A 27,585-nucleotide genomic window follows, 5' to 3' on the forward strand; every position below is an offset into this window, starting at 1 on the left:
ACAAGAATTCAATAGACAGAGAATCTTTGAAATACTTGGTCTTCTCCCCTTTTAATTCTCTTTCTTTCCTTAGAGAACAACTCTTTCTGGGTCTTTCAATGACTTAGCTGTCTTATTATCATCCTCAACTGATTTTGGAATAAAAAAAACTTTTCTACCTCTTCCCACAAGTTTTCTCCCTAAACTATTTCCCACACACTGTGGCAGGAGATGGCATGAAGAATAATTCTGGGCATAAAAGCTTTTCAGGTCTTTAATACTATGAACTCACCTCAATTAATCGGATGGAAATATTTCTCTAATTTGCTGACAGTGATCTTACTCTTAATGGCCTTCAATGAAGTCACCAAAGCTTTCACTCTCCAGAATTTCAAGACAGTTATTTATTCGTTTATTCCTTTTATTCTGCCATTTGTCTTCATAAAATAAGTTATAAATTAAACAAATTTTAAATAGCAATTTCTAACAGCAAGGGCAAAAAGACTTAACTTTTGATCTCACCATGGCCTGTTTTGACAGCCAAAGTAACATTCATTTTTATACACATCCTCCAAAGAGAATTTTCAAAAGCTTTAAAAAGGATTTTACAAGATAGAAACAAAAAGAGAAATTTTCATTAATTAAGCAAATATTTAATATAAATTGATTATGTGCCCATCATATCCCAAGGTACAGGAGCTGAAAAAAACAGACAAACTCCCAGGAAGGTCATGGCTGAATAGAGATGCAGACACTGAACAAAAAACTCTAACATTGTGGGAAGAGAAAATACAAGAGTGTGATACAAATGACGGGTTGAGTGTGTACACATGAAGTGGGAGGGGGGAGGAAGAAAGATTCTGAAGCAGTCAATTAGAGCAAAGCCTATAACACAATTCACTAGACAGTGAGAGAGAAGCAGGAGAAGGAAAGCATAAGGCATCTTCCAAACAAAGGAAAAGGCCCAGAACAGAAGCGTGAAGCACCATACATCTTCAAGAAATATTAAGAAAGAAAGAAAGAATGAGTATAAAGAGGACTGGGGGTGGGGGGTGGCGGGCGGCACCAGGTGGCTCAGAGGGTTGAGTGTCTGACTCTTGATTTCAGTTCAGGTTATGATCTCACGGTTTGGGATTGAGCCCCAAGTTGGGCTCTGTGCTGTCAGAGAGCACAGAATCCCTGCTTGGAATTCTGTCTCTCCCTTTCTCTCTCTGCCCCTCCCCTGCTCCCTCACTCTCTCTCAAAATAAAATAAACTTAAACAGTAATGATAAACATAACTGAGAAGGGAGACGGTATTAGTTTCCTACAAGCTGCTGTACCACAAACTGAGTGCCTTCAAATAACAGCAATTACTCTCTTGAAGTTCTAGAGGCCAGTAGTCAGAAATCGAATTGTCAGTGAGGTTTATTCCCTCTGAAGGTTCTGAGGGAAAATCTGTTTTGTCTCTCTCCTAGCTTCAGGTGGTTGCTGGCAAGCCTTGGCTTGTAGCAGCATACTCCAGATTCTGTCTCTATTGTTACATGCCTTTCTGATAAAAACACCAGTCATTGAATTTAGGGCCCATGCTAATTCAATAGGATTTCTTCCTAAATAATGACATCTACAACTCTATTTTTCTCACATTCTGAGGTTCTAGTAGTTTGGGGCACACTCTTCAACTCAGCATAGAAGGTATGCTGAGGAATTTGGATGCAGTAAGGCCCATAGTCCTAAACTTTAGTTGTTATGTACCACCATTCACAATTTTTCTCACACCTGTAAGCCACCCACTCTTCAATCTTATTATATTTTATTTTAAATTTTATTAGGTCATCTTTGTTTTTTACTTGTCTATATTTATTTCAAAATGAAGCATATCATTATTATAAATTAAAATCTTGCTTGCCATAACTGTATCCCTAAAATGTTTATCAAATTTTTAATGAAAAATCTTAACTATGAAATATCCAGATCCAATATATAAATCTGGTTTATAAAAACCTGAAAATAAGTTGCTCAGTGATAAGAAAGGAACTCTCAGTGACTAATTATAATAAAGGAGTTTTGGCTTATCTTCACTGGGTTTAAAAAGATGAAGTTCAACAGGGCACCTGGGTGGCTCAGTCAGTTAAATGTCCGACTTCACCTCAGGTCATGATTTAGCAGTCTGTGAGTTCAAGTCCCCCATCAGGCTCTGCACTGACAGCTCAGAGCCTGGAGCCTGGTTCAGATTCTGTGTCTCCCTCTCTCTCTCTCTCTCTCTGCCCTTCCCCCATTCACACTCTGTGTCTCTCCCTCAAAAATAAACATTAAAAAAAATTTTTTTTTAAAGATGAAGTTCCAGGGACACCTGGGTGGCTCAGTCAGTTAAGCACTGGACTCTTGATTTCAGCTCAGTTCATGATCCCGTGGTTTGTGAGACTGAACCCTCCATGGGGCTCTGAGCTAACAGCACAGAGCCTGCTTGGGATTCTTTCTCCCCCTGCCCCTCCCCCACACTCTCCCAAAATAAAATAAACCTTAAAAAAAAAAAAAAGATGAAGTTTCACACCAACAGGACAATTTCCCCTTAACAGCCACAGAAAATCCTGATTTTAATATGTACATAATTATAAAGAGCCAAAGCCACTTAACACCCTTCACTGATACAGTTACACACTGAGAATGAATTCCTCACCAAAAGAGTAATTATCACTTGTGCTCAACAATCTTTTGTCACCAGAAACCATCTGACCACAGCACCAGCACCTGTTCTGCTTCAGCATATTTCATGTTGTTTGGTAATACCAGAGAAATAATGGAGGAACGGTTCTCCATGAATTCACCCCTGACTCACAATTTGAGAAAATTCCTATGAGGACTTTCTAGCAAGTCTTTCAAGGGTCCTTTCATAACGTTCAAAATACTGGTGGTAAGTTCTTTAGGTGAGCTCAAAACCAGGGTTTTCAGATAAGGCTTTCACAGTATTGTTGAACCGATGAATGGAGCTGAAGGACATGGATGTCATCCCAATTGCTGCCATTTATTCAGCACTACTGTGTCTAGCCTCTGCAGGAAGCTATTGGCACTCATGTTCTCATCTCATTCTCCCAAGCACTCCCAAATAGCTACTGTTATTATCTGCACTCGACAGCCAAGGAGACTGAGGTTCCAAGAGGTGACAAGATTGGCATAAATTTACACTGTCCATGAAAAAACAGTCAGGATTATGGGGGGCGGGGGGAGTTGAGGGCATTAAATAGAAGGTGCAAGATGGTATGTGCAAACTATAAGTTGCTGTCACTTTCCGAATGGGCAAACTATGCCAGATACGATTAAATACCATTTCCTACTCCAGAATATAGAGGTCAAGGCAGTGATAGTCAAATTTCTGTAATTAACTTCTATAACAGTGACTACCAAGGCCTGTTTGGAGGGGCAGGAGTAACTGAAAAGTCTTTAAAATGGTTTAGATCCGGCCAGCCCTGCCCCAAGGGAGTTTTGGGCTAGATTCAAGAATGGGAGAGAAACTTCCTAAATGTTAATGGCTTTAACAAATAGACAAGTCACTTCTCAATAACTTATAAAACACTCCACTTTTCTATCACTTTGCTTTCAAACTAATGAAAACACAGCCTTAATCCGAGGGAGGAGAGTTGATTCCATCTAAATTTTTTCTGCTGGTTAAGAGATCCACAGGCAACCACTAATTTCCATTTTTATCACTGCTTTTTTATTTAAACATGTTCTGTCTATTGGCCCATTGTTTTAAGAAACTCCTACAGCTTGCTGGTTTTTAATCTATCTTTTCTTTTAATACCTATCATTGTTCATGAACTTCTGAAGCATTCTGCTTTGTGTCTATGAAAAGTTTAGGCATACGATTTTAATTTCCCTTCTGGGCAGCTAAAGGCATCAAGGAAATTTTCACTTTGTATTTCTGTGGGGCTTCAATCAAGGTGTGCTGATAATGCAGCTGATGGTCTGGTTACAAACTGAAGATTTGTGGTTCTTTCTCAACATGTACAACTTTGAGATGAGCTAATACCTGAAAGTAGAGCTCTAATGTAAACATAAGGTGACAGTTCCTACCTAAGATTCAGGAAGCTTCTTCCTTGTGGCAGTTTCTTTCATGAATGCATAAAATCAACTAGGTGTTATTTACAAGTAAAATTTAAACCTACAAATGCAAGGTATCTACCCTCAAGGTGTTTACAGATCTCCCCCAGCGCCCACCAACAGGCATATGGTAACAGAAGTATGCATGCACGTACACACACACACTCTCTCGCAGCCCCTCTTACTACAAGTACCTGGGTCACTGCCTGTGGACTTTCTCCAGCCACAGTACCATACCCAAAGGGCTGAGAGTATGAATTCCCTGGTGTGAGAAGGGAGAGGATTCATTTTCAGAAATACCAAATAAAAGCTGTGTTGTCTAGTTAACAGGTTTACAACTACATTGGAAATATGTATGAACTCCCCTGCTCCCCCCCCCCACCACCACAAGGGAGTCCCAAACTCTTAGAGCCTTCACTTACTGGTTCTTCTTCCCCTCTCCATTTTGTGGGCTTATTTTCAGGGGCTTGCAATGAGCATGCGCCAAAGAACAAAGGGAGGAGGGACTAAAAGTCTCTGCATCACCTCAGGGAATGTACATTTGTTCCAATCAGACTAATTTTTCCATTACGTGGGTGTAGGTGACATCAGGGTAAGACTGTAACCTCTGTAGGAGTCAGCCAATGAGGAACCAGAGGAAGGATTTGCACACTAAGAGATAAATTGCCTGCTATAACTGCCCCTTGTGTGCCTGTCCATCAGATACCCACTCTTCCAAGAATGTTGATTAAAGCCTTGTTCAACTGTTCTCTGAGTCTCTGGGTCCCTCCTTTGACTGGGATGGTGAGCTTATTTCTCATACTGGGGAGTAGTCTTCAACCAGTGACAAATTAAAAACAGTGAAGAGATATCCCAGCCTCCATGCCTCTCAGGTGGGAAAACTCTAAGACATGCTCTATACAATTTCTTCAAAGTCCTAAATAGGACTGCATCCCAATTGCCATCAACCGCCCCCTGCTCATCAATCCTCTTTGCACTGGCTTCTTCCTTTCCCTGTCTCACTTCCCTCCTTCTCTCCTAGAGCATCTTGGAATCCCTGTCCAAGTAAACTACTTACACACAGAGATGGGGAAATAAAATGGGTTCAAAAGAACTGTCACCAGGATAGAGATGGCATGTAATCATTCAAGTTGCATAATCTAATTAACCTGACAATACTAATAACTTTATGGTCTCTTTCATTATCTTTTAGGAAAAAGAAAAGAAACTTAGGAGAAAAAATAGGTTTGATTTCCATGTATAATATAAAAAAAAACATCACAGTCAGGATTCAGTCAAGGAAATAGAGTTTATGCCAGGTATTTTAGTAGAGGATATTTTATACAAGGAACTAGTTCTAAAGGAGCTGGAAACACCAAGAGGCCCAAGAGAAGATAATGAGATAAGACAAAGACTTGCAACAGAAAGAAGCCACTGTCCAGTTCTTCAAAAGTTTCAGTGTAAAATTAACATATGACCTAGTCATTCTACTGCTAGGTAAATCTTGTTTTGCTCAAGAGAAATGAGAATTTTAATCCAAGAATTGAAAATATAGGTTCACAAAGAAATGGTAACATATATGTTCATTTATAATTGGCATATATTATAAATGGCATTATTTATAATGGCCAAAAAAATGGAAACCATCTAGATGTTCAATAAACAAAATGTGGTAAGTCCATACAATAAAACATTCCATCATAAAAATCAAGTAGTAACATATGCTACAACATGGATGAACCTTGAAGACATTATGCTAAGTCAAAGAAGCCAGTCACAAAAGGCCATATGTTGTAGAATTACATTTGTCCAAAGTGTGCCAAAGAGGTACACACTCATAGACAGAACATAGATTCATGGTTTCCAGTAACTATGATGAAAGGAAAATGGGGAGTGACCATTGATGGGTATAGAGTTTCTTCCTGGGGGTGCTGAAAATGTTCAGAATTAGATAGTGGTAGTGGTTGCACAAGTTTATGACTATACTAAAAACCACTGAATTTTATACTTTACAAGTGAATTTTATGGTTTTTTATGGCATTATACTTCAATTAGAAGTAAATGAAGAAGGCAAAATAGGGGAAAAGGAAAGAAGAAAAAAAAGAAGAGAGAAAGGAACAACTATCACCACTTGGGCAAGAGGGACAAAAGGGTAAGATGTTTTTCCAGATCTCACAAGACAGGACAGAAACTGGGGCCAGTGTGGAAGGGGCTATGAGATGGGAGCTCAAACAAGGGGGGAGACACAGCCACTGCTAGGCCCTCATCCTGAAGCAGGAGGAGACAGGAAGACATGCTCTGATTTTTCCCTTCCTCCTATCCACCATTCTTTTCCCATTGGACAAACCTATTTGGAAACCATTAGGAAGGGAGCCTGAGAAACCATCTTAGGCATCTCATGTGTTGACCCAATAATACAGAGAAGTGCAGGGTAAGAACACAGAATGAGTCTGAGAACCAACAGGCAAATGACTCGCAAAGAACCCCATTGCTTCAAACATGAAACTCTTCCCAGTTGAGATTATTAAATACAACCTGGTCAACAGCATGGGTAGTATTATTTGTGAAAATTTAACACAAATCCTCAATGCTTTTTTTTTTTTTGAGATAATCGAAGAGGAAGGCAATAATTATTTCAGTAGTAGTTCCATTAAAACGGAAAATCAAGTGTTAACCTTAAGCCAAATGGGCATTCTCACTTGGCCTGACATTCCGCAAACATTACTGAGTACCCTAGGGACACAATGAAAGTGACACCATCCTTACCCTCAAGGAGATCATTAAGGAACTCTCAGCCTATACAAGGGAAAAATATTAACCAGGCCTGATTAATATGAATCAAAGATGTGGGAACCATAACAGAATTGAAAGTGCTTATTTAATAAGTAAATTTTAATAGCACCTCCCTATCAAATACCTCAAAGAGCTGAAAATCAGAAGGGCAACCTTTGGCAGGATGCCAAAGAAGCCTCATTCTCACTGAATTTCAATCTATCCAAACATCATTACCTTGGGGGCATACTACAGTCTTCCTAAACCATATTCCCACACGCCCATTTCCAACATGCCACTCACTTTAGTACACTCCATGGAATAGCTATTGGAACACAGAACAGAACTTGTAGTTTAAATTTCCCAGTGAGAACAACAGGGCTGGGGGAGGTTGGTGGGGGGAGGAGCCAAATTTACAGTGATCTAAGTTTGCCTAAAACCTTCAGAATATTTAAAATCTCCAAACAGACATGTCTGCAACCAACTCCTGACACTCAGATGGCCAATTATTCCTCTAACATTCGTGAGCTATTGCAACTTGCTGTTAATTTCATCCCTAGGAATAGTATTGGCAGACAATCGACTCAGAGGCATTAATATGAACTGAGGCTAGATTCCTGCTGACTATAGGAATGCCTTTAATCTAGGGTATATGTCATACCTTGAAGAAATCCTAAAAGAGAATTATTAAAGATGTCTTTCTTTCAAAAAAAAAAAAAAAGGCAAGAGGTCTTCCTTCATATAAGCAAGTGAATCACAAAAACAAATTTCCTTTTTTTGCTTAAGGCCAAAACAATGTCAAATAAAATAAAGCAAAAGATAAGCACATACCTCTGAGGCCATACTTTGCTCATTTCCACTTTTCCTCCTGGATAATTCTCAATATTAATACAGCTTGGGAGGATGGAGCTACCAGAATTGGGAGGGACAATGGATACAAATGAGAAAAAAACAACAAAACAAAACAAAACACCTATGGGATTACTAACCTGTTTGCAAGATATGCAAAGATTTCCAAGGATAAAATATTTCAAGACTGCCGACATAACAAAGAACTGAGTCACAATTATAGTAAAGTCAGACTTTTCAATAGTTCACTATTTATTTTGGGTTATACCTATACATCAAAGCATAGCACAAAGACAAAATCTTTTGTTTCTCAATATCTATTTATGAAAAGCAGAGCTTTATCAAGCAGTCAATACAGCTAATTTTGTTCTTAGATCTTGTCATTTGTGGACGCCTAAAATGGGAGTGCATTTGGCTGCAAAACTTAAAAACAATTTTCCTTTCCAGAGCTCCAAACGAAAATTATCAGGACTTAATGAGGTATGTGCATGAATCAGCAAATATATTAACTTTATTAATATATTATTTATTATACAGATGTTAACTTATGTTAATATATTTCATCAATATCTCAAAACCTAGCAAACCATTACTCAACATAAAGTTTCTCCAAGGGACTTTAAATACTTCCTTTAATTTGCTTAATGAAGAAAATTGCCAATTACCAGTTTTCAAGTTCTTACTGAAATAATTAACAAGAAATTAAGAACTCCTGAAGTTGCAGTATTCATTATCTTCTGATTACTTATACTGTGTACAGCCCAGCAGGGGGTGTTTCAAGCTAAAATACTTAATCTCATTCATACTGAAGACTACGTAAAATGCAGAAGCAGAAAAGGTCCACTTTCTCTTTCGTACCTACCTATTATGCAAAGAGAAACTTGGGAATATCCTGGGCGGATGAAGAATCATAAAAGGAAAGCTGAACCTTTAAGGCAAGTGTTGGTGAAATTATTAAATATCACAGATACCAGGTATTTGTATAAATGCACAACAAATTGCATCATCTTTTCTGTTAATGTGGTAATAAAAATTCACGATAGAATTCTGTACTCAAGTTACTATAGATTCTAAGATCAAGATGTGGATGGTATATGTGCACTACATCTGGAATTCTAAGGTATTCTTGTCAACGTTTTTTATCTAGTGCCATACAACTTAGCAATTAATACAACGTCTTAGGTAATTAACTGTTTGGTATATTGATCTCCTCTTGCTAACTAAATATTCCACTGTACTCGCAAACTTTATTGCACATGTAGCAGGTGTTCAAAAATACTTCCTGACTGATAAGAATGTTTGTCCAGATTGGAGGTTTCCGGCCTATAAATACACTGGCTAACTTCCAATTCTCCATTTTATGGTATTGTCTTAACAGCCAAAAGTTGATGTCTACCTGTTAGGGACAACTCACACCCAAGTAATGCATTAATATTCTTTTATTTATCACATTAAAAAATTTTTTTTATTTATTTTGAAAGAGACAGAGACAGCACAAGCAGGGAGGGGCAGAGAGAGGAGACAGAGAATCCCAAGCTCTGCACTGCCAGTGCAGAGCCCAATGTGGGGCTTGAACTCACGAAACTGTCAGGTCATGACCGGAGTTGAAACCAAGAATCAGACACCCAACCAACTGAGCCACCCAGGTGCCCCTATTGCTCAGATATTTAAGCACAACTTGAATTTTTGCCTTAATCTAGAAAAACAACCTGTTGTGTAAATCAACAATGAAACAGTGTGGGCTGTTGCTAAGAAAAATATTTCTTTTTCTCTTTTCATTGTTACTCTTGTGTATGATATATACATCCACAACATACACTTAGAAGTCAAAGTATTCAAGTGTAAAGAGCCAGGTAAAGAAACAAAACATGGCTATTCAGAGCCCCTGTGTGCCCCCTCTCCCCAACACGTCATATTACTGCTCTTCCCTACAGATAACCCCCATTCTAACTCTTCTATTACTTTTCCCTTTGCTTTCTTTGTAGTTTTGCCAACTGTGTCTACCCAAAAAGAATACTGTTTAGTTTGGCTTCTTTGCATATTTTTATAAATGAACAAATACTGTGTGTTCTTTCAGTGGTGTGCTTCTTTTGCTCAATATGGTCTATTCACCAAGTCCATTCCAACGTGGCAGCCAAACCAATCTTACTCAACTCTAAGTTAGGACACTTCCACTGCTCAAAACCCTCAAGTGGCTGCTCAATTCATTCAATAAAAGCAATAATGCCAGTGAGATTCTCCACATCTTGGCCAACAGCTACTACTATCTCCTGACCTAACACCCCTCTAGACATAGCACCTCCTTGTCTGAAATGTCTCTACCTTGTACCTTGTACCTTGGGGCTGTTTCCTCTGCCTGTTCTGTTCCCACCATGCCTCATAAGCTTATGACCTTCAAATCTTTTCCACAACGTCACATTCTCAATGAAGCCTATCTGACCTATTTAAAATTGCAGACATATACACACCATCTATCCCATTCTCACAATTTCCTGATCCCATTCCTTGCTTTCCTTTTCTTTCCCTCAACACTCAGCATTTTGACACTCCATTTAATATGCCTATTACTCTCTACCTTCCCTCCTCACTAGAATATAAGCTCTATTTCATATCTGTTGCTTTGAAAGATCTTTGGCTCATTTCCATTTTTGTTCTTTCATTTTTGAATCTTGCAAGCAATGCTACTGTGCATATTTTTAGATATGAATCCTGGTGCAGATAATGCAGTTGGTTCTCAAGGATGAACACCTGAGTGGGGATTTACAGTAAAACTGAGTATGCAAGTTTCAGCTCCCCTAGCAGTGCCCAACTCTCTACCAAAGTCGTTGTGCCAGTCTAGACCCACTGGCATCCAAGAGAACTCACTTTCCTCCACACTCTCCCCAGTACTCATTGCCAGGTTGCTCTTATTTGCCAACTTAGTGAGTGTGTATACTATCCCACTGTGCGTTTACTTTGTAATTCTCTGAATATCAATGAGATGAGCCATTTTCCCTACACTTAATGGCCTTTCTGAAGGGCCTATTTAAGACTTTTGTCCAGATTTCTATTGGGTTGTCTTTTCCTTATTGATTCTTAAGTTTTATAAGTCAAAGTCCAGTCAACAAAACCAAAACCACACAAGGTATTTTAAATAGAGGGAATTTAATTCGGGGAATGGTTACACGGCTGGGGAAGGCTGAAAGAACAGAAAAAGCAGGAGGAGGGAATCTTGAGGTAGCCTAGATCTTAATGACATCAGGAATCAACTTATGCCCCTAGGGAGGAAGAGACAAGAGAGAAGTCTGGACTTCTGGGCCGATCAGTCAATACTTGGACCCAATGGGAACCCCAACAACCCAGAGGTGAGTAGGAAAAGATTAATGCTAGAATCAAATACAGATGGAGACTCACATCCTTGTCTACATTTAACCTGTTAAATTATATGCTATTATCATATCCTAACAAGTATCTATTCATAACATCCTAGGAGGCCAGGTGTGAATTTTGGTGAATGTTAGTCCAAAGATGACCTGCAAACAAGTCCACAAACCAAGTCTACTTGTTCCATGCCAAATAAAAATAGACACTGAAGTATTTAAAAAATTTTACAGCAATTTGACAGTAATTTTATATTGGTTGTACACTTTTCAAGTTGTTTCTTGTATTTTTATTCTGTGTACCCAGAGTATCGGTCTCCAATAAATTTGAAGCTTAAAAAAGAAAAGAAAAATGGATTTTCACCACAGTTTGAGAAGCACTGCTTTTAACTTCTCAACCTCTCGAGGTGCCTGGGTGGCTCAGTCAGCTGAGCATCCGACTTTGGCTCAGGTCATGATCTAGCAGTCCATGAGTTTGAGCCCTGCAACAGACTCTGTGCTGACAGCTCAGAGTCTGGAGCCTGCTTCAGATTCTGTGTCTCCCTCACTCTCTGCCCCTCCCCCACTCATGCTCTGTCTCTCTCTCTCTGTCAAAAATAAACAAACTTTAAAAAAAATGTCTAAACTTCTCAACCTCTCAAAATTTTCAAGCCAGAATATAGCAGGCAGCACCTGGAAAGAGCCATACTCGAGGCTCAGACCCCTGGCCTGTGAGACAACCCTTCTACAAGCAGCTCCATCCCCCTCCATTAGAGGTCTCAAGTGCATACAGGTGATCCCCCCCAAGGCCACACATCCAAACTCCATTCACTCCCATACAATTATATATAAAACTATATATAAACAGCCATATTTTAAGCCAAGGTGTGCACAGCAGAGGCATGGCCACCCTTGGAAGGACAGACTCAGAGCACTCTGTGCATGGAACATCAGCATTCTGTGTTACCCATCCAAGGGCAAGTAGGGAACAGGCTCCAAGAAATCACACCCTTTTGGCCACAGACTCTTTGCCCCATAGGCAGAAATGCAGTCCCAAGAGGCTCAGAGTGGGCTCTCTAAAGCACAAGGTTCCATGTAGGGACCCCCTCACATAGTCTTTGAAGGGCAGTAATGGCCCCATGTGCTGAAAGGAGCTGGAATGTGGTTATGTGGTTGAGTCAACTGTATGGTATAGTTAGAGCCACAGTGGCAGGAATGAGAAAAAGGAAAGGAAATATCCCATCTCTTCCTATCAAGCTTCCTATCAGACTCTCATTTCCAAAACCTAACCAGAAGTCACCTGGTGAGAAGTGTGGGAAACATAGTTTGTACAGTCTCAGCTCCAGCCAGAGAGGTGTTTTCTATATCCTCTAGATATTGGTCCTCTGTCACATTCTGTTACAGAATATCACATTCTGTTACAAATATCTTCATGCTTACAGATATTTTTGTTTGTTGTTATTTTGCTCTCTTTCTCTCAGCTTCTGATGAATTTTCAAATTTGCTACAGTCAACTTTTGATAAATTTTCAATTTTAATTTGGACAAATTTATCAATCTAATCTCCTATATTAGTTTCTAAAAGCTCTATTATTTTAAAAATTCTATCTTAGGGGTGCCTGAGTGGCTCAGTCAGTTGAGCATCCAACTCTTGGTTTCAGCTCAGGTCATGGGTTCATGGGTTCCAACCCCAACTTGGGCTCTGGGCTGGCAGCATGGAGACTACTTGGGATTCTCTCCCTCCCTTCCCCACTCATGTGCATGTTCGCTAAAATAACCATTTTTTTTAAACTATAGCTTAAAAACCTCATTCAGTCTTAAATTTGATAGTGACTTTTATATATAGTGTGAGATGGGCGTACAATTTCATTTATTTTTTCCATCTCCATACCCAGATGTCCCAGCATCAATGACCATAGAATCCCTTTTTCCCGCCTCTGGTCTGAATGTGTCACATCTATCAAGTATCAAACATCATTATATATGTGGATCTCTGTCTGGGCTCCCATGTGCTCTTCCAGAGCCCTGTCTCTATAACAACACCAAACTGTCTCAGTTACTATAGTTTCATGACTCTTGATCTTGATAGGCAATTTCCTGAACTTTGTTCTTTGTCTTTAAGAATATTGCGGTTATCCTCAGTCCCTTGCATGGCCATATAAGTAGCTTATTAAATTTCACTAAGAAAAATAAATCCTGGGTAGATTCTAAACAGTATTACATTGAATCTAAATCAATTAGAGGAAACTTGACATCTTTACAATATTAAATCTTCTGATCCATAAGCATGGCTTATCTGTCCATTTGGTTAGGTCCCCTTTAATATCCTTCAATAAAATTTTGTAATTTTTTCCATAAAGCTCTTGCATCTTTGTTAGATTTATTCCTCAGCGCTTCATATCTTTGTGCTATTAAAAGCATCTTTTTATTCATATTCTGAATGTTTGTTACTGGCATGTAGAAATGCAATTGATTTTTGTATATTGATTTTTTATTCAACTACCTCACTTACTAATTCTAATGAATTATCTGTAGATTTCTTGTATTTTCTACACAATCTAAGCTGCCTTCCTTTATCACTTCACCCCAATCCCAAGTTATTTTCCTTGCTTGGATATTCCCATCCTGTAATTCTTCCCCTCATAGCACCTATCACATTATTTTGTAATTGTTTTTCTTTCTACATTTTCCATCTACTGTAAGTTCCTTGACAAAACAAACACTGTGTACTCTTTCACTTTTGAATTCCCAGTTCTTAGCACAATACCTGGCACTATTCCTCGCTTAATAAATATTTGTTCAACAAAGAGAGTCCCCTGTGTGAAATACTTCACTGGTTTTCTGTTGCCTTCTTACAAAAGGCAAATCCCTGTAGCATTTGGCCAATTCTGAAAGCTTAGTTAACAGAACACTACCATGATTATAAAATTTGTCCTGGCCACTGACCAGGGTGATTTTACCAAGGATATCCTGTGGCAGGTGGGCCTATGTGCCACATCCAAACGTGAATTGTCAAAAACTGGTCAGAAATGAAAGCAGGCTCCAGCACTGCCACTTGTAACTTCTGAAGTGAAATGCATCTAAGCAAATCTCTAACTTCCACATGTATACCACATTGTTTAAATATAGCTAGACAACCATCATCTCGTAAGTTAAAGGGAAAGTCCTATTTGTCAGTTTGATGAATACCTTGCTGTGCTAATTGAGACAGTGCAGTCTGAGCCTGCCTATGACTCAGGATGGTCCATTCTAGAGCAAGAGCAAGAGCATTTGTTATCTCTATAGCTGCTTGAGAGCACTTTCTACTGAAAAGCATTTTTTTAATATATGCTTCCTAAGTTGACCTTTCATACCCTAATAACATAAAAAGACAAAATTATGTCATTCTCAAAGTCAAAAGAATTCAGTAAGTTATTAATTAAACCTATGACTAGGACTTCATGTAAAGCCAGTTGTTCACCAATTATCAAGGGACAGGATGTCAGATTTTCCATTCCTGGTTCAATGCTTCAACAGTTCCTACTATTAGAAAAGTTATTATTCCTCACTTTGTCTCTGACCATTTAAACCTTCCAGGTTCTACCTGGCATTGGACAAGCCAGTAAAAGACAATTTACACCACATGAACTTATGTCTGTGCTAGAAAACCCAGGTGACCCAGGACCAACTGCCAAGACTTAGCCTTTTTGCTATCCATTTCCATGTCCTGGTCCTGTGCTTTGGAATTTGATATATGACTGACTTCTTCATTGATTCAGTGATATATTTTGCCTCTTGGCTTTGGGCAATGGATCTTGGATTTCTTTTTATTTTTTTCTTAGTTATTACCCAAATATAAACTTTATTCTTCTTAAGTTTTTATTTAAATTCCAGTGAGTTAACATTCAGTGTAACATTAGTTTCAGGTGTAGAATTTAGTGATTCAACACTTACAAACACCACCCAGTGCTCATAAGTGCCCTCCTTTAATACACATCACCCATTTAACCTATCCTTACACCTACCTTTCCTCTAGTAACCCACAGTTTCTTCTCTATAGTTAAGAGGTTGCTTCTTGGTTTGCCACTCTTTTTTTCCTATGTTCAGCTGTCATATTTCTTAAATTCCACTTATGAGAGAATTTATATGGTATTTTCTTTCTCTATTTCACTTTGCATCATACATGCTAGCTCCATCCATGCTGCTGCAAATGTCAAGATTTCATTCTTTTTGATAGCTGAGTAATACTCCGTTGTATATATGTATATATGTGTGTATATTATTGTACATATTATGTATATTATTGTAGTATTATCAATGACTTCCCTTAGGACTTGTTGATGTTTTATATATTTGGATGCTTTCAAGTTGGGGGCATAAATATTTATAATTGGTATATTATCTTATTGGATAGTCCCCTTTAATTTGATATAGTGCCCTTCTTTATCTCTTGTTACAGTCTTTGGTTTAAGATCTAGTCTGAGATTAATATAGCTACTCTGGCTTTCTTTTGACATCCATTAGCATTATAGATGGTTCTCCATCCCCATACTTTGAATCTGCAGGTGTCTTTAGATCTAAAATTATTCTCTTGTAGGCAGCATCTAGATAGGTCTTGTTTCTTTAATCCATTCTGACACCCTATATCTTTTCATTGGAGCATTTAGTCCATTTACATTCAGAGTAATTACTGATAAATATGCATTTAGTGCCATCTTATTATTTGTCATTTCTAGAGATTTTTCCCTCTCCTTTCTAGTCTTTGTCACTTTTGGTCTTTCCTACACACTCAAAGAGACCCCTTTCTTGCCGGGATGGTTTAGCAGTCATGAAATTTTTGTTTGAGAATAATTTTTGTTTGAGAAACTCACTCTCCTTTTATTCCGAATGATAGACTTGCTAGATAGAGTATTCTTGGCTGCAGACTTTTCCCATTCAGCCTGTTGAACTTATCATGCCACTCCCTTCTGGCTTGCCAAGATCTGCTGTTAGCCTTATGGGTCTCCTAAGTTACAGACTTGTTTGTCTTGCACCTTTACCATTTTTTATCACTATATTTTGCAAATTTAACTACAATATGTCTTGGTGTTGGCTTGCTTTTGGTAATTTTTGGGGGGGCTTTTGTTGATTTTAATGGGAGTTCTTTGTGCTTCCTGTATTTGGATGTTTGTTTCCTTCCCCAGATTAGTAAAATTTTCAGCTATAATTTCCTAAAAGAAACCTTCTGCCCCATTTTCTCCTCCTCCTCCTCCTCCTCCTCCTCCTCCTCCTCCTCCTCCTCCTCCTCTTCTTCTTCTTCTTCTTCTTCGACTTCTATGATACAAATGTTACTATGTTTGATGGAGTCACTGAATTCCCTAAGTCTACTCTTGTGATTCAAAATTCTTCTCTTTTGTTCAGGTTTATTATTTTCTGTAATTCTATATTCTATATCACTTATTCATTCCTCTGATTCTTCCATCCTTGTGGTCATTTCATTCATTTGGTTTTGAATCTCAGTCATTGCACTTTTGATTTCAGCCTGATTGATTTTTTAGCTCTTTCATCTCTGCAGTAAGGGTCTCCCTCAAGTCTTCTACACTTTTCTCAAGCCCAGCTAGCATCCTTATGACTGTTGCTTTAAACTCTGGATCAGGCATATTACTCCTATTTTTATTAGATCCCTGACCATGACCTTTTCTTGTTCTTCCTTTTGGGATAAATTCCTATGTTTTGCTATTTTGTCTAGGTCTCTGTCTTCTTCCATATGTTAGAAAAGCCTGTTATGTTTTCTGCTCCTGAGAGTGATGACTTTATGAAGGGGAGGTCATATAACGTACAGGGTCTGGCACTTCAGGTAGTGTCTCTGGTGTGTGCTGCGTGACTCTGTTATGTTTTGACTGCCCTATCCCTCAGGTCAGTCATTTGTAGAGGCTCCCCCTAATAGTGGGGAGCTTTAAATAGGTGTGTTCTGGTCTGCTTGTTAAAAAAAAGTGGATATTGGGGCACCTGAGTGATTCAGTCAGTTAAGCATCCAACTTCTGCTCAGGTCATGATCTCCCAGTTCAAGCCTAGCATTGGGCTCTGTGCTGACAGCTCAGAGCCTGGAGCCTGCTTCAAATTCTGTGTCTCCCCTCTCTGCCTGTCCCCTGCTCGTGCTTGTGCACTAGCACTCTCTCACTCGCGTGCTCTCTGAAATAAAATGAAAAAATAAAAAACAAAAAAGACATGATGCCATTGCCACTAGAATCAAAGACTTGCAGAATTCTGATCAACTGATGTGATGTGTGAAGGGGTTTCTGTTGGTCTTCTGGGGAAGGGGCCTGCTGTACTAGTCCTTAGGCATACTTGCCTGAGAAAAGCAGTGCGAGCAGAGTCTGGGGTGGGGGCAGCACTTGGGGTAAGCAGGTTAGGTAGCCAGTGTTGGTGCTGTGCTCTTTATTGAAGTTGGCTTATGCTGAAGAGCAGGGGCACTAGCAAGCTCCTTTGTCCCTGGAAGGGGGGGGGGGGGGCGGTTCTTGCTTGCTGCTCTCAGGGAAGCAGTTTCCATAAGCCAAATAATTTCCCCTCATGCATATGAGGCATTTTTCAGATTGCTGATTTCACACTATCTCCATGTTGCTTGCCTACCTTCTCTCCAGGAGCAGGGCAGTGCATTTTGGGCTCTTTCCCAGCCCCAACTGCTTTTTAAATTCCAAACTTCAGTGGCCTGGTATAGCAGGGACCTTCACTGGTCCTCTGGGAAAGGGTCTTGCCCACACTAGGACTGGTGCAGTTTTGACCCAGAAGGGCAGTCATGCCAAAGGGTAGGGGAGTGGGAGTTGGAGTAAATCAGGCTAAACAGCCAGTATCTGGGTTAGCTCCCCTCAGTGTCTCTGCACTTATGCTGGGGAGTGGGGGGAGGGAAATGAAGACCCCTGGTTCTTGTGTACCCAGAGAAGCAATGCCATCTCTCATAGATGCACTCCAAAAAGTACATTCAGTCTCCCCCCATGCACCTTAGGTGATCCTTGGATAGTGCAGTCTGCCCTGGGTTTCTTACCTGCCTTCTTTCCAAGAGTAGGACAGCGTCCTCAGTTCTCTATCCTAGCCAGGTCCAGGAACCTCTGTAACTCCAGTCTGGTCACTAACACTCATGAAAATCAGCCCCTCTCACTTTCCAAGCCAATGGCTTTGGGGAAGTTTTCTCTTTGTGTATATCCCTGTGCCCTCTACTCTCCCTCATCTTTCTCTGCTACCAGGGCTGCCTCCTCTCCTCAGTACCTGCACTCCATTTCCCCAAACCACGGCTCTCCATGCCCTACCTTCCTCATGTGGCCTCCTCACCCCTTAGTTGTACAGTTTGTTCTATCAGTCCTCAGGTTGATTTCTTGGATAGTCAGAATGATTTGATAGATTTTTAGCTGTGTTTGAGGGATAAAACAAGCATAAAGTCCTCCTCCTATGCCACCATCTTAGCTCCTCCACCTTGGATTTCTGATCTAATCTTACTCTGCACACCCATGATTTCAGCATCACCTACTCTGCTTTTTGTTGTTTATTTTCACAGAGAGAAAGAGAGAAGGCCCTCAGGGGAGGGACCAAGAGAGGATGAGAGATATCCCATGGTGTCAGTACAGAACCTGACACAGGGCTGGAACTCATGAACAATGAAATCATGACCTGAGTCAAAATCAAGAGTCAGACATTTAACCAACTGAGCCACAGAGGTGCCTCAGCATCCCCTATACTTTAGGGATAATAGACAATCCATCCACCTGGCTTGCTCCTATGCCAGTCAGCTTAGCTTTCTTTAACCCCATTCTCTCCTTTGCCTGCTCACACCCACACCCACACAAATGACTTTATACCACAAGCCAGAGAAAGGGACTTCAATTTGTCAGATATATCTTATTACTCCAGATTAATTCCACATTCTCTGATTCTATGTTCTATTAAGATACAGAGTATTTGGTCATCATCCTTCATATACTCAAATTCCTTTTAAAAAAAAAACAATGTTTTCTGTAAAATGAGATCAAATATGTTGAAAACACCAGTAACATTAATTATATTTCTGTGTATTTTCAACATTCAAGTCAACTTAACTCAATGACAACATCTGGAACAGTAGATCAAGAACACAAATACAAACAGAAGAATAAGCTATAACCTTTCTATTGATATAAAGGGAAAGCTAGATAATTGCCTTTCATTTAAGAACGAGTCTACACACCACTAAATGAAGTAAAAGGCTATGCAACCACCTAGGTAAAACATGTACCTTTGCCCTCACTCAAAAAACCTGACAAAATAGAAATCTAAAGAACTAACCTAAAAATGTAAACTAATCAGCCAACACTATATAGGGTAATGGGGGAAATTGTCACTCAGACCATTTGTAGAAAATGAGAGGACAGAAAAATAATTAAGCCACAAAAATTACCCAGAAGGTATAAAGAAATATTCCAACTCAGTAGGAAATAAGTCTAAAAAATAAGCAGGACTGAATGCCAATAACCAAAAAAATACAAAGCATAATGTTAATATTCTGTGTCATTTTCAGTAAATGGATTTCTGTCCTTTTATTCTTTTAATGGCTTCTATTTTCTATTCACTTGAAATTACTCATTCAAAATCCTCTTCATATGGGGTTGTTAATAACGTTGTCCATCTACAAGCAAAAAAATTCCATATACAAATATTATTTTGGCTTTTCCTCCTAGTCTTTGTTGGATAGGTTATAGATAGATGTCATAATGCTGTACTGCTGGGATCTAACACCAAGGGATATCTTTGTTCATGGACATTTTTCTTTTACATCCTTTTTGACAAAAACAGTGAAACATACTAAACAGTGTTTGAGTTTGTTTGAAATGATATGCAAAAGACAGAAATGGAAAGTCTGAAACAGCCCTTGTTAACAAATATGTCAATGGGAAGAATTGGTTTTATAACCCACAGAGACACAAAGACCATGCCATTTAGCACTCTGTTGAAACCTGTATTCTTAATGTGTTGCTTTAAAAACAAAATTATTGGGGCACCTGGGTGGCTCAGTCAGTTAAGCATCCGACTTCAGCTCAGGTCATGACCTCACGGTCCTGATTTTGAGCTCAGCATCGGGCTCTGTGCTGACAGCTCAGACCCTGGAGCCCATTTCAGATTCTGTGTCTCCCTCTCTCTCTGCCCCTCCCCTGTTCATACGCTGTCTCTCTCTGTCTCAAAAATAAATAAACGTTAAAAAAATTTTTTTTAATAAATAAATAAATAAAATAAAAACAAAATTATTGATCAAAGGCTACTACCTGTCTTTCTTTGGTATTAATTATCTCATCTTTTTCCATAAGAAAAACCATGTTGAATACATGGCTTCCTGTACCCTTGCAGCATTTTGGAACGGAGATTTAGTGGTAACATTTGTTGAGGTGAACGTGCATGTTGCCCATTGGCGATTTAGCACTTGTTGACACTAAGTATGCCCTTCTTCCTGAAACAGCTAGCGTAAGAATCTCTGGGCATTTGAAGTTTTTTGTAGAGAAGCCTTTTCTTCACTTTTATTGGCTTTCTTCCTGTCAGGAAGAATTTCAGGTCCTCTTTTTTGCCTGGGTTCTACAGTAGATTCTTAAAAAGGTAGGGACAAGGAAAGACATACAACCAATTAACTAGTAAAATGAAATCCAGCTCAAATTCTATCAGGGAACACTTCTTGCCCATATTCCCACCCAAAGGCTCCACACACACCCATGATCTATCCATTCTGATTATCTTTTTCCTTTTATCGGGGATTTAGTTCACTCACACTTATGATTAGCAACACATGTGTTCCTATTTATACCATCTTACTTTGTACTTTGAGCTTATTTTTCTTTTTTAACCTCTTATTAAAGTGTAATATAGGAAAACACAAATCCGAAGTATACACACAAACTGAACAAACCAATGTAAAAAGCACCCAGATCAAGAAACACTACATTACCACTATGCCCAAACCCCTGCCTTTTATATCCCCTTCCAATCCTTAAACCTGCCTCCACAAAGTTACCAAATATCCTGACTTCTAATATAAATTCATTTTCATATTTTTCAACTTTTGTTAAAGGAATCGAATTACAGTATATCACAGAGTATTTATTGTGCCTGGCTTCCTTCACTCAATGTTATGTTACTAAGCCTCACCCATATTGTTGCAAATACCTGTAGATCATTCTCATTGCCATGTTCTCAGCATGTGAATATATTTATCCATTCTATCATTGATTGTCACTGGGTAGTTTCCAGTTTAAAGCCTTAGGAATAATGCTGCTAAGAACATTCTTATACATATATTTTGATTAACATAAGCATGTATTTCTGTTGAGAGCATACTTCAGCATGGACCACTAGGTTATAAGCCAAATATATATTTAGTTTTAGCAGATACTCTCAGTGTTCCAAAGTGGCTCTATCAATTTCCACACCTGTCAGCAATGTATGAGAATTTGTGGTGCTTCACAGCCTCACCAACACTTGGTGTTTTCTATCTTTTAAATTTTAACTATTCCGCAAGGTATATTGTCATCTCACTGTAGTTTTAATGTTCATTTCCCCAATGACTGATAAGTTTATCATTTCAACTATTTATTGACCATTTAAATACCCCTTTTGCAACATGCTTCTTCAAGTCTCATTTCTTTATATATTGTGAATATTGGCCCTTTGTCAAATATACATGTTGCAAATATTGTCTACCATTCTTTCCACTAATATTGTCTTTGATGAACGGAGTTCTTAATTTTCATAGAATTCAGTGTATCTTTTTTTTAATGAATGTTTTGTCCTGAATCAGAAATATTTCCCTACTACAAAGTCACAAGATATTCTCACGTTTCCCTCAAAAGACTTTATCATTTTACCTTTAACATTTAAGTGTTCAATAAATCTGAATGTATATGGTGTAGAGGTCCAGATGTATTTCTCCCCATCCAAATATCCAATTAAGCCAATAATAATTATTTAAAAAACCGTATTTTCTTCACTGCACTGTACTTCTCAAATCAGATATGTATTGATCTGGTTTTGAATTCCCTATTCTATTAGTCAGTTTTATGTCTAGTATAAATGGTGAATGCCTATCAACCACAATGTCTGAATTTAGCTGTAACATATTTTCATACCCAGATTATACGGCCTACAAGTTGGTCATTCTTCAAGACTGCTTTAGCTATTTCTGACACTTCATATAACCATATAAATTTTATAAACAGCTCTCATTTTCCACACTCAAAAAAATCTTCTAGAAGTTTTATTAGAATAATGTCAAATCTACATGTGTGAGGAATTAACATAGTTTCTTTTGAGTTTGTCAATGAGCATGATTTTTTCCAATTTTTGTTTTTAAATGAATATAATTCACATATCATAAAACTCAATGTTTAAAACCTACAATAGTTTTCAGAATATTCATAACATCAGACAATTATCACTAAGTATAGAAAATTGTCATCACCCCACCCAAAAAAAATCCTCATCTCCATTAGCACACATTTCCATTTCTCCCAAACCCCTATATACACCACTTACTTTTCTGTCTCTATGGATTTACCTATTCTAGACAACTCATATGAAAGAAATCATAAAATATGTGGCCTTTTGTGACTGGTTTCTCTCACTTAGCATGTTTTCAAGATTCATCCATGTTGTATCATTTATCAGTACTTCATTCCTCTTTACAGCTAAATATTCCAAAATGCAATGTCCAAAATATTATCACTTTTCGTTTTAACCACTCACAGATATGTAGGTTGTTTCCACTTTTTCAGCTATTATGAATAATGCTACCATGAGAATTCATGTACAAGTTTTTGTGTAAACACAAGTTTTCAGTTTTTCTTGGATATATATTTAGAAGTGGAATTTCTAGGTCACATGGTAAACTATGTTTAACTTTTTCAGGAGCTGCCAAGTTATTTTTTAGAGCAGTTGCACCATTTTCTATTCCCATCAGCAACGTATAAGGATCCAATTTCTCCATTTATTTATCCACACTGATTATTGTCCTTTTTTCATTATTATTATACCCATGTTAAGGAGTTTAAGCAGCATCTCACTGTGATTTTAACTTGCATTTCTCTAATGACTAAAGATATTGAGCATTTTTCATGTGATTATTGGCCATTTATCTTCTTTAGAGAAATATCCAATTTTTTCATCCATTTTAATTGGGCTGTCTTTTTATTGTTAAGTCATAAGAATTATTTATCTCAATAATCTAGTATACAGAATAATTTGCTATTATTTTCTGTCATTGTGTGGGCTGTCTTCATTTCCTTGATAGTGTTCTTTGATGTACAAAAGTGTTAAATTTTGATAAAATACAATTATTCTTCTATTTTTTTTTTTTTTTTTGGTTCTTTGTGCTTTACAGGTCAGATTTTTTAAAAACCATGACCCAATCCAAGTCTACAAAGATACACATCTATGTTTTCACGTAAGTGTTGCTCTCAAATTTAGGTTTTAATCCATTGAGTTAATTTTTATATGGTGTGAGGAAGGGGTACAATTTCTTCTTCTCCATGTAGATAATCCACCTGTCCCAATACCATATGTTAAAAAAAAATTATTTCCCCCTATTTTATCCTTAGTACCTTCATTAAAAATCAATTAACTGTAACTATTAGGATTTATTTCTGGACTTCCAATTCTATTCCAATGAGCTCTATGTCTTATACCATGTCTTCACTACTGTATCTTTGTATTAAGTTTTGGAATTGTGGACTGTGAGTACTCCAACCTTGCTCTTCCTATCTAATTTGTCTATATTGTACTCTTTGCATTTCCAGGAGAATTTTAGAATGAGCTTGCCTATTTCTACAAAAAAATACCACCTAGGATTTTGATAGAAATTATGTTGAATCTGTGTATCTATTTGGGAAGTATTAAAATACAAATAATTTAAATCTTCCACAAACATGAACAGTTTATGTCCTATTTAGGTTGTCTAATTTTTTCAATGATGTGTAGTTTTCAGTATATAAGACTTGTACCTTCTTAATTACATTTATGAAGTATTTTACTCTTTTGATGCTTTTACAAATGGAATTTTTTAAATTTCCTTTTAAGATTTTTTATTGCTAATGCATGAATATAAAATAGTATTTTTTTTTCCTTTTGTGACTAGTTTCTTTTTTAAAATTTATTTGAATTCAAGTTAGTTAACATACAGTGTAGTAGTGGTTTCAGGAGTAGAACCCAGTGATTCATCACTTACATATAACACCCAATGTTTACCCCAATAAGTACCTTCCTTAATGCCCATCACCTGTTTATCCCATCCCCCCACCCACCTCACCTCCAGCAACCTCAGTTTGTTCTCTATATTTAAGTATCTCTTAGAGTTTGCCTCCCTTTATATTTTTATCTTATTTTTCTTTCCCTTACCCTATGTTGTCCATTGACTGATGAATGGATAGATAAAATGTGGTGTATATGTGTTTGTGTATGTATGTATGTATGTATGTATATACATATATACACAAACATGTATATATATACATACATACACAAACATACATGCATACAAATATATACACACATAAACATATATGTATATACATACACAAACACATACATACACATACATACAGTGGAATATGACTCAGTGATCAAAAAGAATGAACTCTTGTCATTTCCAACAACGTGGATGGAACTAGAGTGTATTATGCAAAGTGAAATAAGTCAGAAAGACAATTTTCCTAGGATTTCACTCATATGTGGAGTATGAAAAAAACAGATGAACACAATTTATTTCTATGTAGTGCTTGTGTATCCTACAAACTTGCTGAATAGTTTTAATAGTTTTTTTGTCGATTTCTTAGGATTTTCTATATACAAAATGACATCCTCTATGAACAGGAATAGGAACAGGAATTTATTTCTTTTTTCCCTAAGATTTTCTTAGGGAGAAAAGCTCTAGTCTTTCACAATTAGATATGTATGATGTTAGCTGCAGGTTTGCTATTTATTTTAATATTTATTTAATGGACTTTTTTCTAACCAAGACTAAAGTATACTATACATTTCTTTACTGCTAAGCCTTGTAGGCTTATAGTAGTTTAGACAGTTGCTACAGACTAAGAAGGGAACTTAAAGGCTATTAAACCACTAACAGATTTATTAGTCCTTAATCATTAAGACACAGAATTTCCCAAAATACATTGAATGGAAATGTTTTAGTTAATGCTACACAACCACCACCACCTTTTCTGTTGGGCAAGAAACCTAGATTTGTTTCTAACATCTTCTTCTTCTTTACCATTCATAGCCAATCTATAAACAGGTCTGGTTTACTTTAGTCTTCTGGATCTGTTCACATCTCTTTACCTACACCATCACCACTATAATCCAAGCTGCCATTATGTCTTGCTTAGACACTGGCAATCCATCTCCAAATCTTTCCCACAATCCCTCTTGAACCACCCCCCCTCCCCACCCCCCAGTCAATGTTCTATCATGTAGCCAGAGTGGTCTTTCTGAAGCACCATCTTCAAAACATACGATCTTCTGTTTAAATCTCTCCCATGCTCTCTGTCTGATATGCGCATGAAGACAAAAATCCTCAGCAACTGCACAAACTCTCTCAAGTTTAGCTCTATCTTATTAATGTCCTTCAGTTTTCCATAGTCTAGCTTTACTGGCCCCTTTTACTTTCTCAAGTGAAACAGGCTCGTTCTCATCACACTGGTTTTATGTATCATGTTCTATCTGCTTGGAAAGTTCCATATACAACGTCAAGTATAAGGAAGTTCTACCAGCATTAATATATCTGTACAAAACACCTGAAATTCAAGCGTTGGATTTATTCCTTTTACTTCACTCACGCATTCATATGACAATGAAAACAGCAGATAAAGGATCACCTTCATAGCTGATGTTTATGTTTAACTTGGTACAGAAACAGACAATTGGGATCTATGAATTCTTAAAGCCTAAAATACTGACATTCAGCTCCATTCCTTTCATTTAATAATCTGAGATATACTTTTTAAAATAAAAAAGTACTATCTTAAGCAATCCTCAAAAATTGTATTAGCCTTTTTAACAACTGTTTAAAAGTGATTTGAAAAGACATACTTATAGAAGGGTAAACATAGCACAGAAAACTCTGGGTGTGGGTTGAGGGAATAAATAATCCTAGTGGGGAAGAAAAAGATAAATGTCAACTATTTCACTCTTCTGTCTCAAGACTGTCAATTTTAAAATGTCTCAGATTAGTGATTTTAAAGTATATTACAGGATTATCTTCTATCATGCAAAGTGTTATAAGTAGAACACACATTCTTTCTAAGTGCACAAGGAAAAGTCAGTAAGATAAACATGTTGGCTCATAAAACCAGTCTCAATAAATATTCAAAAATTGAAATGACATAGACAACATTCTCTGATCACAACAATGTAACAAAACTTAGTAGCAAACAGATACCTAGAATATCCCCAAAATATTTGAAATTTGAACCATGCGCCCTTGAATTACAATGGGCAAAAGAAGAAATCATGCAATTAAAAAATAATAAAAGCATAACATATCAAAAATCTGGGGGTGCAGTCTAACCAGTGCTTAACAGGAAATTTCAATTCTTAAACTTAAATTCGTAATTTAAATGAATATATAAAGTCAATAATCTAAGCTTCTACCTTGAGAAGCTCAAAAGAAGTATAGCAAATGAAACCCACAATAAGTAGAAGAATAAAAATTAGAATGGAAATCAAGGAAACAAAAAACAGTAAAGATAGTCAACAAAACTTAATTCTTTGAAATTATTTAAGCCTCTAGCAATCAAGAAAAAAAAATCTATTACCATTACCAGAAATAAAAAAGTCAACATTATAGATCCTTAAGATATAAAAGCACAAACTGCCAATAAATTCAACAACTTTACATGAAATGACAAAATTCCACACAAATTAATAAAGCTTAAATAGAAACTGATATACAAATGGTTTCAGAAAATGGAAAGAGGGAATATTTCCCAACTTGTTTTACAAAGCAAACACAGAAACTTGATAAAGATCAAATTACTGATGGGTATCCCTCATGAACTTAAGAATAAAAATCTTTAAGAATATGTTAGCAAATTGAGGCACCTAGCTGGCTCAGTCAGGAGAGCATGCGACCTGATCTCAGGGTTGTGAGTTTCAGCCCCAAATTGGGTTTAAAGATTATTTTAAGAAAATAAAATCTTTAAAAAAATAGGTATTATCAAATTGAATCTAGCAATATATTAAAATAATATTTCATAATGAAGTGCAGTTTAACTCAAGAATGCAAGTTGATTTAACATTTCAAAATCAATATACTACATTTACAGAATAAGGGGGGGAATCATATGATCATCTTAACAGATGAAAAAAAAATCATCTGACAATACTTAATACCTCTTACAATAAAACCTCTCAACAAATCAGAAATTCTTTTAAAACTTTCTCAACTGTTGAAGGACATCTACAAAATCCATACCTATGATCATACCTAATGGTTAAAGAGTAACCTTTTTTCCCTAAGATCAGGAATAATATGAAGATGCTCATTCTCACCAATTCTTTTCAAATTGTTCTGGAGTTTCCAGCCCGTGCAGTAAGAAAAAGAAGGCATAAATATCAGAAATGAAGAAATTA

This window comes from Acinonyx jubatus, chromosome E2 (assembly GCF_027475565.1).
Source record: "Acinonyx jubatus isolate Ajub_Pintada_27869175 chromosome E2, VMU_Ajub_asm_v1.0, whole genome shotgun sequence".
Taxonomy (NCBI): domain Eukaryota; kingdom Metazoa; phylum Chordata; class Mammalia; order Carnivora; family Felidae; genus Acinonyx; species Acinonyx jubatus.